The sequence below is a fragment of the Panicum virgatum genome, chromosome 9N (genome assembly GCF_016808335.1).
Source record: "Panicum virgatum strain AP13 chromosome 9N, P.virgatum_v5, whole genome shotgun sequence".
In the NCBI taxonomy this organism is placed as follows: domain Eukaryota; kingdom Viridiplantae; phylum Streptophyta; class Magnoliopsida; order Poales; family Poaceae; genus Panicum; species Panicum virgatum.
In genome coordinates this window covers 28563554-28573931 of record NC_053153.1, presented here as the reverse complement: position 1 = coordinate 28573931, position 10378 = coordinate 28563554, and positions in this window count along the sequence as shown.

The following is a 10378-nucleotide window of genomic DNA, read 5'->3' as shown; positions in this document are numbered from 1 at the left end:
CACAATCCTAGCCGATTACGGCAAAGCACAATTCTATCTTAAGAAACCTACTTAAATAAACAAAAAACACCGCCTTCCAAACCGAGATCATCTCGTATCAAAACTTGCCCAAAAAAAATGCTGAGACGCCTGATCGGCACCAAACCATGCCCGTACCCTTCCTTCTGCGCACCACCATCATTTTCAACCTGGTATTCCTTCCTTTCACCAATCTCTTGACACGTGCCAAAAAATAGTGTCAACACATGCTCCCTAGTTTTGGAGTGAGATATCTTTTTGCTCTGAAATTATTTCTCAATCATAATTATTTCCTTCAAACAGTTGCCTAGAAAGCGCTCCATGCCGTTGTGATGTAAATGGCCCATCAATTCGGAATCCCAATTTTTTAGGTGGGGTCACCTTACAAATACATCAGCACATTTTATCCATCTTCCTTCTCCTCAGTTCCTTGCACCCAGGCCATTCCTCTCCTTGCTCAAGAACTCACCCGTTCTGCCGCCTTCGAAGTCCAGCGCATCTTCTCCAATCACAAGAGGCTCTTTCCATCTCCGAGATCCCCTTGGTACAATAACTCCCATTCTTTTTTGCGTTGCCATTTCATTCTGCGATCTGCGACTGTTCCTGATTTCCCCCCTTTTTCCACCATTACTTCTAGGCCCTTAGGAATTCAATCCTCGTCCCCCTGTCCGAACAACCTAGCATGGTCTGTCTAGGTCCCATGGGTAATTCAGATCCGATTAGCATAATCAATCTGGAGACTAGCAGAATCCCCCTCAAGGCCTCAAATATGACATCAGACTGGTCTCTCGCCTTCAGGTCTTGGCCAAGCATCACTCCAGGATGGAGAAACTGGTTTCGTAGAGTAGCAGGCAGTCACCGAGCCACCTGGGAGCAATATGACATTAGCCAATGTCTCAATTTATCTTTGTCTGAAATGGTTAGGAACGAGCCGATGCTCATATCGGCTTCCTTCTTTTGGTCTGATGCCATCAACGCCTTCTTGTTTGGTCACGGTCCAATGACCCCAACCTTGCTAGACGTTATGATGCTGACCGGTCTAATTGTCACCACCTCCGACCGGTCTTTTAACTTCCTTGACAGTGCTTCTTTCAAAATAGAGACCAGGACCATCGGTGGGTGGAAGGGATACATTACCAAGAACATGAAAACCGGTTCTGTATCTCTCAGAGAACACACCGCTTTCCTCAACATGTGGCTAGAAAAATTCATCTTTTGTGGTAAAACAGTGGGTCCAACAAACAACACCTTGAAGATGGCTGAAACTCTGGCTAGTGGAAATCCAGTACCACTTGGTAAACATCTTCTTGGATCAGTTTATCATCTGCTTTACTAAGTATCAGCCAAACTTGGGGCCGATCAACCAATCTCTAATTTGGGGGGCCCACATTGGTTCATACAATTGTGGCTGAACATGTACATGCATAAAACCATGGGCATCAGGCTGTCAGAAATGTCCTTCCCATCAGAAGACTTTGGTGAAGAGGAAAACCCAATTACTCGTCGTTGCACTTCTTTCGGCGAAGCTGCTATCATGATTGCCAATGACCCCAATGTCTTTGGCAAAATTGACTTCTTCAAATGCTTCTATAATGGCTTCACCGAAAATTCCACTATCTGGTTTGCATATCATGATGATAACAAGGAATACGAAAACCCCTTCAAGTTCAATCTTGATTCCTGGAGGGATGATGAAGAAGCTACAAACATCATGAGAGAGGTCATATCTCCAAGAATTCTGCTTGCTAACTTCACCTCTGGAAAGAGTGCGATTGGTTACGAGTTCTGCTACCCATCAGTTGTAGCTAGGCAACTAGGATTTGTCTAGATACTGTCTCTCCCTTACTTTGCCGATAAAGTTTAGGCAAGGAACCCAATCGGCAATGCTCTCACATATAATCGGCTGAAGAACTTGGAACCTGTGATAGATATGACACAACTAGCCGATTGGCAAGTAGCACCGCTTACCACCATACCCTTCACACAATGGTGGTCAGAGTGGCAAGAGCACCTTTTTTGCGGATCACTAAAAGTCTACTGCATTGCCCTGAACGAAGATTACCAAGGTGCTGATGACGAGGTACACACAAAAATTCCTTTCGTTGCATTTCTCTTCCCTTACTGCTTCTTCATATTTTGACAAATATTTGCAACAGGTCGACGATACTCCACCTCCAACAATCAGCGGAAGCGGGCAGCCGATTAGATATCCCCCCCCCAACTAACTATCCTCTCATCAGTTATGACGCACCAACCCTCGCTGATGTCACTGTTGGCAAAAAACGCAAGATGACCAGCACCAAGAAGATATCTCAGAAGACCCACGACTCTTCTAGTCAGGTTCTGACCATTACATCGGCACCATACACCGATGCTCCAACAGATGCTACTCCTCCTCACTCAGAAGGTAATAACTAACTTTTATTTCCTCTACTAACTATAATGCATCCCTTACTGATCACACTGTTCGGCATTTTAAGATATAGCCACTGAAGATACAGACGAGGAAGACATCCAAGAAATTGCCTCTCAAACATCCCCGATAGTCCAGGTATTTTGCCTGTTTACTTATCACCCTTTGACATGCATCTGACATTTGTATTATCATACCAGATTCAACATCTTCCTTCCAAGAGAGCCAGAACAACTGTTTCATCAATCCAGGTAACACAATCATCTTTCCTTTTCTGTTTCAACTCTGCACCTAACATTGATTTCTTTATTCAGCAAACACCAAACACTGTGCAAGAGCCATCAATTACCCCACAAGATGCCCTTCCTGACTCTGGCACTTCAGCATTATTGCCTGCATCCTCTTCTGCACCGATTACTGATGAAGTTCCTCGAATTCAAGTAAGATATTTCATTTTTTCAGAAATTCAAAAAGGGAACATCTAATTAAAATCTCCTCCCCTCTTAACCAGGCACAAGATAGTCCAGACAACAGTCTGTTTTCTTTTCAACTAGGGACTACTGGTGCAGAAGATGAGGACATATCATCAGCAGAATCGGCTCTACTATCTGAAGAAACTAGGGCCAAACTCCAGGAAGTCCTGTAGTTGCTGAACCAAGACATTGGCCAACTGGTTCAAGATGCTGAGCCGATTCACATTATTCTGAAGTCTCTAAAGGGCACTCTCTCTGAATCTCTTGAAGAAGCACTACATCCTGCTGCTTTTATCGAAAGCCACCAGATCTCTGTCTTCAAAGCCCAAAAGCGTCTCTCTGATCGGCTTCACCAAGAGCGAACGATCAAACAAAGAGATGACCTGAAGAATCTTGTGGAAACAACCCGTGGGAAGATTGCCTCTCTGACTCAGTCCAAGGCAGATATGGAACAGTTCAAAAGAGACTTGGAAGTCAAGCGGGAATGCCTCATCAAAAACTGGAACAAGTAAATCAAGAAATTGCTGATGTGGATAACAAATTATCCCAGCTTCCAACGGCTCTTCAGCAACTTGAGGCAGAGAAACAAGGGCAAGCTTGTCAGACTTATCAACTCCACAAGAGCATCAAAACAGTACCAGGTTCGGCTGAGGCTGACATCAAAGAGATCTAGGATGCTGATGATATTCGCCTGCGTGCGATCTCTGTGATCCAGAATGCCCTTGGATCCTTGTAAATTGCTACTTGTTCTTGTCAAGGTGGAAAAACTTCAATCTAATGTATTGTAAACAATGTTTAACTTACAATCCCTGCCTCTAGCCAATACATCCTTTTCCTTTTGGATTTTATTGCCCTAAGGTCGATACAAAATTATATCGGCCATGTATAGCCAATGTTATCACAACATCAATGGCTTTCCTTTACATTTTTTCTCTAAAGGCAACATTTACTATGTCGGCTATACTAAATCCTAGCCGATGTTTGCATCATTAGCTTTTACAATGCCATTCAAGATTCATCTGTAGACTCAGTTGCTGAACTTGATGACATCTCATAATCGGCGACCTTTAGAAACTCAGCTTCCCATGCTTGGCCAGAAAAACATTTTACTCTTTCATAGTTTTCCTCACAGGTTTCTGCCGATGCAATACTGAACGACGAATCGGCAGCAACAACTTCCACAACATCGCCGATCCATTGTATAAGGCATTGATGCATAGTAGATGGTATGCAACAATTGGCATGAATCCAATCTCTCCCCAACAGCAAACTGTATGAACCCTTCCCATTAATGACAAAGAAAGTAGTAGGGAGAGTTTTACTACTGATGGTCAAATCAACACACAATGCTCCAACTGCCGGAGATACGACTCCTTCAAAATCCTTGAGCATCATATCCGTCTTGGCCAGGTCCTCTCTACCCTTTCCGAGCTTGCGTAGCATGGCATATGGCATTATGTTCACCGCTGCTCCTCCATCTACTAGCATCTTTGTAACAGGCTTACCATCAACAAATCCTTTCAAGAACAAAGCTTTAAGATGTTTCCTTTTTTCATCCTCTGGTTTCTCAAAAGTAGCCGGCATAGGTTCCAAATTTAGCTGAGCCATGGCCTCATCCAAGTCTTGCTCCTCATCATCATCACTTGGAGCCATGAACTCACTGGGTAGCATAAAAACCATGTTGATAGGGACAGCCGATGACCTTGATTGTTGCCCTTCATCGGACCTTGGCTTGACATGCCAAACTTCTGACCTGACCCCTTTCCGGGGAGCTTCTCTTCTTTCTTCTTCCTCTAGGGCCTCTGTCTGACGCAGTGTTGGCGTTCCTTATGCCCGATTAGAATAGATATTCTACAAGCGCACAGAATCACCGCTGTAGTACTTCACCTTGGAGTATTCCAGGGTATCGTATTTTTCCTCAGGGAAGCACAATGGTAAAGAGTATCGTAAATCGATTGATAACCGTACTAGCTTAATCGACCGACTGACTAGATGGGGGTAAGCCAGATAGGTAGTGACATAAATGGCCAGGCAATGACCGAGTGACACACGGAGATTCTAAACCTTAGAGAGGTAGAGCTGGGAGGACAACGAGCAAGATAAGACACCTGATACACTTCTGAACTATCGAGCTAGCCTCTCTAGATCAGACTAAGCACCTAACTAGTTTTTGAGAAAGCAGAGCTTACTTCGGCGGCTGGAAGAGGAAGGACTTCAGAAAAGGATGAGAGGGGAGTCCAACGGCAACCTGCACTACTGCTATGAAAACACCCGAACGTGGTGGACTACAAAGGACGGATAGGGCTGTCACCATCTACCGACTACCACAATGGTTCCGTGGGGTGGAACACACTTTCTAGCTAACACTAAGATCAGACACCACGTCTGCACTCGGTGTTAGAATTTCTCTCGAGGCCTTCGAGAGAAATCCCCCTCAACCTAGAGCACTAACTTGAGATACTCTAGTCCGGGCAAGAAAACCCGTAAGATAGATTCCCGATTACTAAGAGAGATAACTTAGCCTAAGCTAAAGGACAACTTCCGTGCTCAAGCTGAACCTCAGACTTGTGTAAATAAAAGACTACGGAAAGTAAAGCTGACTCAGAAAAGTAAAGAAGATAACTTATATTAATAAAGTCAAAAGAAAGATACAAGAGCTATACCAGACTTCCGACGACTCCGGAATCCCGAGCAAGCTCAACTCGACTCTAACTCCCAAGCTACTAACCTACTCTAGAAAGTAGAAGAGAAGAGCTCCAATGGTGTGTGTCTTGAGTGATGGATGGTGCCTCCTTTTATAGCCCTCCCAAGGTCGGTACTGGCAGTTATCCCCCGTAGCGTTAGTTGCAAGCAGGTAAGGTCGGTGTGCTTATCTTCCACGCGAAGCCGGGGCTTAAGATGCTGCAAAGTGGGGCCGGCCGGTCTCCCCTAGGCCGGCCGGCCTGGGGGTGCCATCACGTGGCCACCGCCTTTCGGACAACAGCTCTGATCACTTCCTAGAGGCGGTTGGTAGTTGGTTTTGCGTCGGTGTTGCAGTTGCTAGGCCGGCCGGCCTCCCTTTGGCCCATCTCGACCTTTGACTCGACCGAGGCTCTGCTCTGGTCTTGTGTAGTCTCCTGGGAAATGGGTTCTTGAAACACTTGTGACCTTGGGCTGCCTTGTAGAATTTTGGATGGATGTTGAGACCTTTCGGTGTTTCCAGTTGAACCAAGGCCTAATCCTTGACTTAGAGCCCCTTGAATGTGTCACATTGGCACTGGTTCAAAGCTGGGACCGTGTCTCTGGAGGTGCCAGGCCGGCCGGCCTAGGAGAGGCCGCCCGGCTTGGGATTTTGCCCAATTCTGCTCAATTTTGGTATACCTATTCCTGGAATCAAAACTCATCCAAAACTCGTGGAACTCGTTAGAAATAAATAGAATTTGAATAGAACATAATGTAAAGCTCATATTATTTCCGAGAAGTTGACGGCTTAGAATGTGAAATTATGGCCGTCAACACCCCCCAAGCTTAAACTTTTGCTCGTCCTCGAGCAAAGCTTAAACTGAGGCTCGGTGAATCAGGAGTTGCATCAATGTTTACTCCCTTGCAGGTACCTTGTGCACAGCATACTACTCTTCCCGTATGTACTTATGAAAAGTTGCCACATACCTATGGTTTTGGAAGATGGGGCGTATTTGTTTTTCATCCCTCGGTCTTGAGCGGTTGTTGGACTGAACAACCTTCACCGGAATGTTCCCTGCTATCTATTCAGGTTCCCAACTCGGATTTTTTGCAAGAATTTTTCAAAAGAGGTTCAGATTTCCCAATGGTACTCTCGAGTCTCTCAAAGTGTATGATCCTCACATATGGTCAAGAAATATGACCATCTTCTTCCTATCTCTAAAGTTGGTATGTGTAGTTTATGGGTAGGAAGATGTATGCATATCTTGGTTACCTGTATTGCTTAGCTGAAGGGTGATCCAAGCTGGGGTCGGTACTCTGCCAAATCCAGGTCTCACAGAACATGGGGTTTTTGGAGGGTATGGAGTGGATGGACTGGATGGTTTCCCATTTGAATTTATTTGAACTCCATAATTTGCAACTTGAAATGGAGAGTGGGCTTCTTTTTCTTTCTTCCTTCCTCTCTTTTTTTTAAGGAAGATAACTCCACTCTCCTTTGTTGGAATATCTTGAATTTCTTTGGAGTTTTGAATGGGGAAGCTTTTGTGGAATGAACTTGTGGTATATGAGATGGTGATTGTGGGGACACATAGCTGGCAAGAGTGGATGTCAATACCCGGAGTGAGTGACTGACAGGCCAGCTATGTTTGGGCTAGGAAATGGTGGATTTCTTGTGGGATAAAGACCTGTAGATGGCAAGTACCATTCCCGAAGTGGATGCACCATTTGACAAAGCTCAAAGTAACTTTAGATAGGTCAAAACAGCTTATGCAATATAAGGCTCTGGATGGGTCATTTTTACCATGGGAAACCTCCACCAAAATTTCAGTTTTAAAAGATTTCCGAGGGGTTCCCTACTAGAGCAGCAGTTTAAATTTCGGTTTGGGCTATCTCGAATCCCGCAACAACTTAGACTTTCTGAAATTAAACTCATGCCTCCACTCAACCAAATTTTCAGTGGAACTACTATGTGCCAACTAGTTCAGGTACTAGGAGAGTAAAAAGCTGTAAACAAGGCACATACAGAATTTAAATAGAGCAACTATTCATCATTTCCAAAGTGAGAGCTTACACAGATTTCCACTCATATATTTTATTCAAAGCATGTAAATATTTTTTGGGTTTTTGTTTAAAGATTATTTATTTATTACTACTACTATTTTTGTTGTTTTTTAAGCATGACTACTGAATAAAAGGAACGGGTGTGATGACTTACCTGGTGGTGTGACTCCCCCCAAGCTTCGATGAAGCTCAGTCCTCCTCATCGGAGTCCTACTCTCCCTCGTTGGGGTCCTCCTCATCGTCATCCTTGTCCTCCTCCTCGTTGTTGTTCTCCTCCTCATCATCGTTGTTCTCCTGCTGGTATGGCTGGTGCTGCTGGTACGGCTGGGACTGCTGATAGTCCAGCCCAAGGTGGATGAAGACGTTCGAGATGTCGTACTGCAGAGCGGAGGTCAACCCCCAGCTCTCCTGAGTGAGCTGGGTGTTGTGTGTTATCGTGTCCTGCATCTCCTACTGCTGCGTACCAAGTGTGCTGATGCAGTTCGAAAGGTCCACGATGCTCCGAAGGATCAGGTCCTCGTAGTTGAAGCGTACTAAGGACGAGGGACCCACCTGTGGACCATAGGACAGATGCATACCTGCGGGGTAGTACAGTCCTTGTCCACCGGTGAATCCGCTGCTGCCGGCCTGGTACGGGTTGTAAGTATAATGCCCGTGCGCCTCCTCGAAGCTCATGTTCTCCATGGACGGCCCCGGCTGTGCTGAGGCGTGTCATGAAGGACCTGCTTCGGCTTGTCCGCGCCGTGTTCTGCTCCTCGTCTGTGGACCTGCAACACTCCTTTTTCGGGTACTCTTTTCTCCATCTGCAATGTTAGACTCTTCACCGAGTAGATAGAGAGTCTCGGGCATGGAAGTTCGATCTCCCTATCATACCCAGGGTAGCACATAAAGATAGAATTTCCTGGCCCTTCCCGCATCATGTGCCCTTGCACAAAATGCTCAAGACCGACCTCGTATCTGTATGCCTCCGTCTCAAGCAAGAAGGTGACTTCGGCGCCCTCCATCGCTTTGACATACCTCGCCACACGGGTGACCAGTGGGGTTATGTCGATGGGGCCTTTGGCCGTGATCATCTTCTGCCAATGAGCAAGCTTGCTCCGGATGGGCGAGAAATGAATCTTGTTCGCCATAGCGTACAGACACTGCAGCTCAGGCAAGCTACAGAGGCGAAGGTCTGTGCGGCAATGCACAACCATGGCGAGCCACTTGGCAAGAAACCTCAGAGTAGGATTATGAATTGAAACTATGATGTTCTTACTACTCACGGGTTCATTAGAAATTTCACTCCACCAAGAGCTACGGTCATACTGATAACGCTCAACAAGTGTGTTGGGGTCTAAGATTCATCTTTTATTAAAGCCCAAAGCAACACTAAACTGTTGGAGAGTCATTTCAAATTGCTCGTTAAAGAACCGAAAGTAAACTTTAGTTTCAGTGCTGGTTTCTTCAACGGTAAGAGACATAAGAAACTCCATGGTCAAGAGGTGCGAATCTGGCTCGACGATGTCGGCGAGTTCTCCCATCCGACGGCAATGAAGGCTTGGTTCTTGTCTTGCAGAAGTCCCGTCATGATGAGGAAGCGGGTTTCAAACCTCTTGGCATGGGCATAGGTCTGCCGCTTCAGTAGCTCGAGTGCTTGCCGCTCGTAGTCGTTCTTGTAGACGATCTGCTCCACCATTGTCAAGATCCTGATGCGGAAGCGGCTTCTTGGGACTGCGGGAATTTCTTCTTCTTCCCGAGATGCATGAGAGCGGTGACCGGAGTCGACCAACATGTTATCTCGAGAAGAAGAGGAGCTCCGCGAGCTTCTCGACCTTCTTGAGAATGCCTTCTTGACCTTCTCTTTTGCTCGGGTTATCAAGATGCATGCAAAAGGTTAGCATGAACAATACCCGAAGGAAACAAGAAGTTAAGAGATGGGTTAGCGTTAGTCGTTAGTTGTTAGTCATTCTTGCGGGGCGTTAAACCACCAAAAATGTTCAACGTTCAGCGAGCCATGAATTTATTAAGGGAAATATTTTTGTGTTTTTTGGTTTATGAACTTCACTAATTACTACTCAAATTTTTGTTTTTAGGCAAGCTAGCACTTGAGTTTTTCTCCTAATCAACTCAAAAGAGCTCAATTAGGCAAGAAACTTAAGGAAGAGAGAAGGGATTAAAGAGCTCGGGCTGGAACACGACTACCTAAGCTTCTGGTGCACTGAGGGACGTCGGGCTCGCTGGCTTTTATAGCCGCATGCAGAGGCCAGGTCGGCCGGCCTGGGGTAGGCCGGTCGACCCCCTGAGTGGCGCCCGTTGCTCCACGTCAAAGCTCTAGTGCTTAGGCTCGCGATTATTGCTACCACCGTCGGTGGTGATGGGACTTGGGCGGAGGATAGGAGCTAGCCGGCCTCCCTGGGGCCGCTCGGCCTGCCACCGGCACGATGAGTGCCTGCCCCTTTGTCCCTTGCTTCGTGATCACTCCTGGTGCCCATCCCTTCTTGCTCTCTGTCAACCAAAAGAAAGGTGGGGCCGGCTGGCCTAGAGCTCGGCCAAAAAATTTCGAATTTTTTTTGTGAAGTTCTTTGATGCAAAACTTTCAAAATTTAAACATGGGTTGGTTTAAATTCAAACATGATTATGCAAGTTGGAAACAAAATTATGCAAGGAAAAATTTAAATTATCCTATATGCAATGCAAGTGATGGATATGTGCCACGTACCTCATGGTGAGAGCTCGGGTTTAGAGTCCGGAGCCGGACTCTCCATTCCTT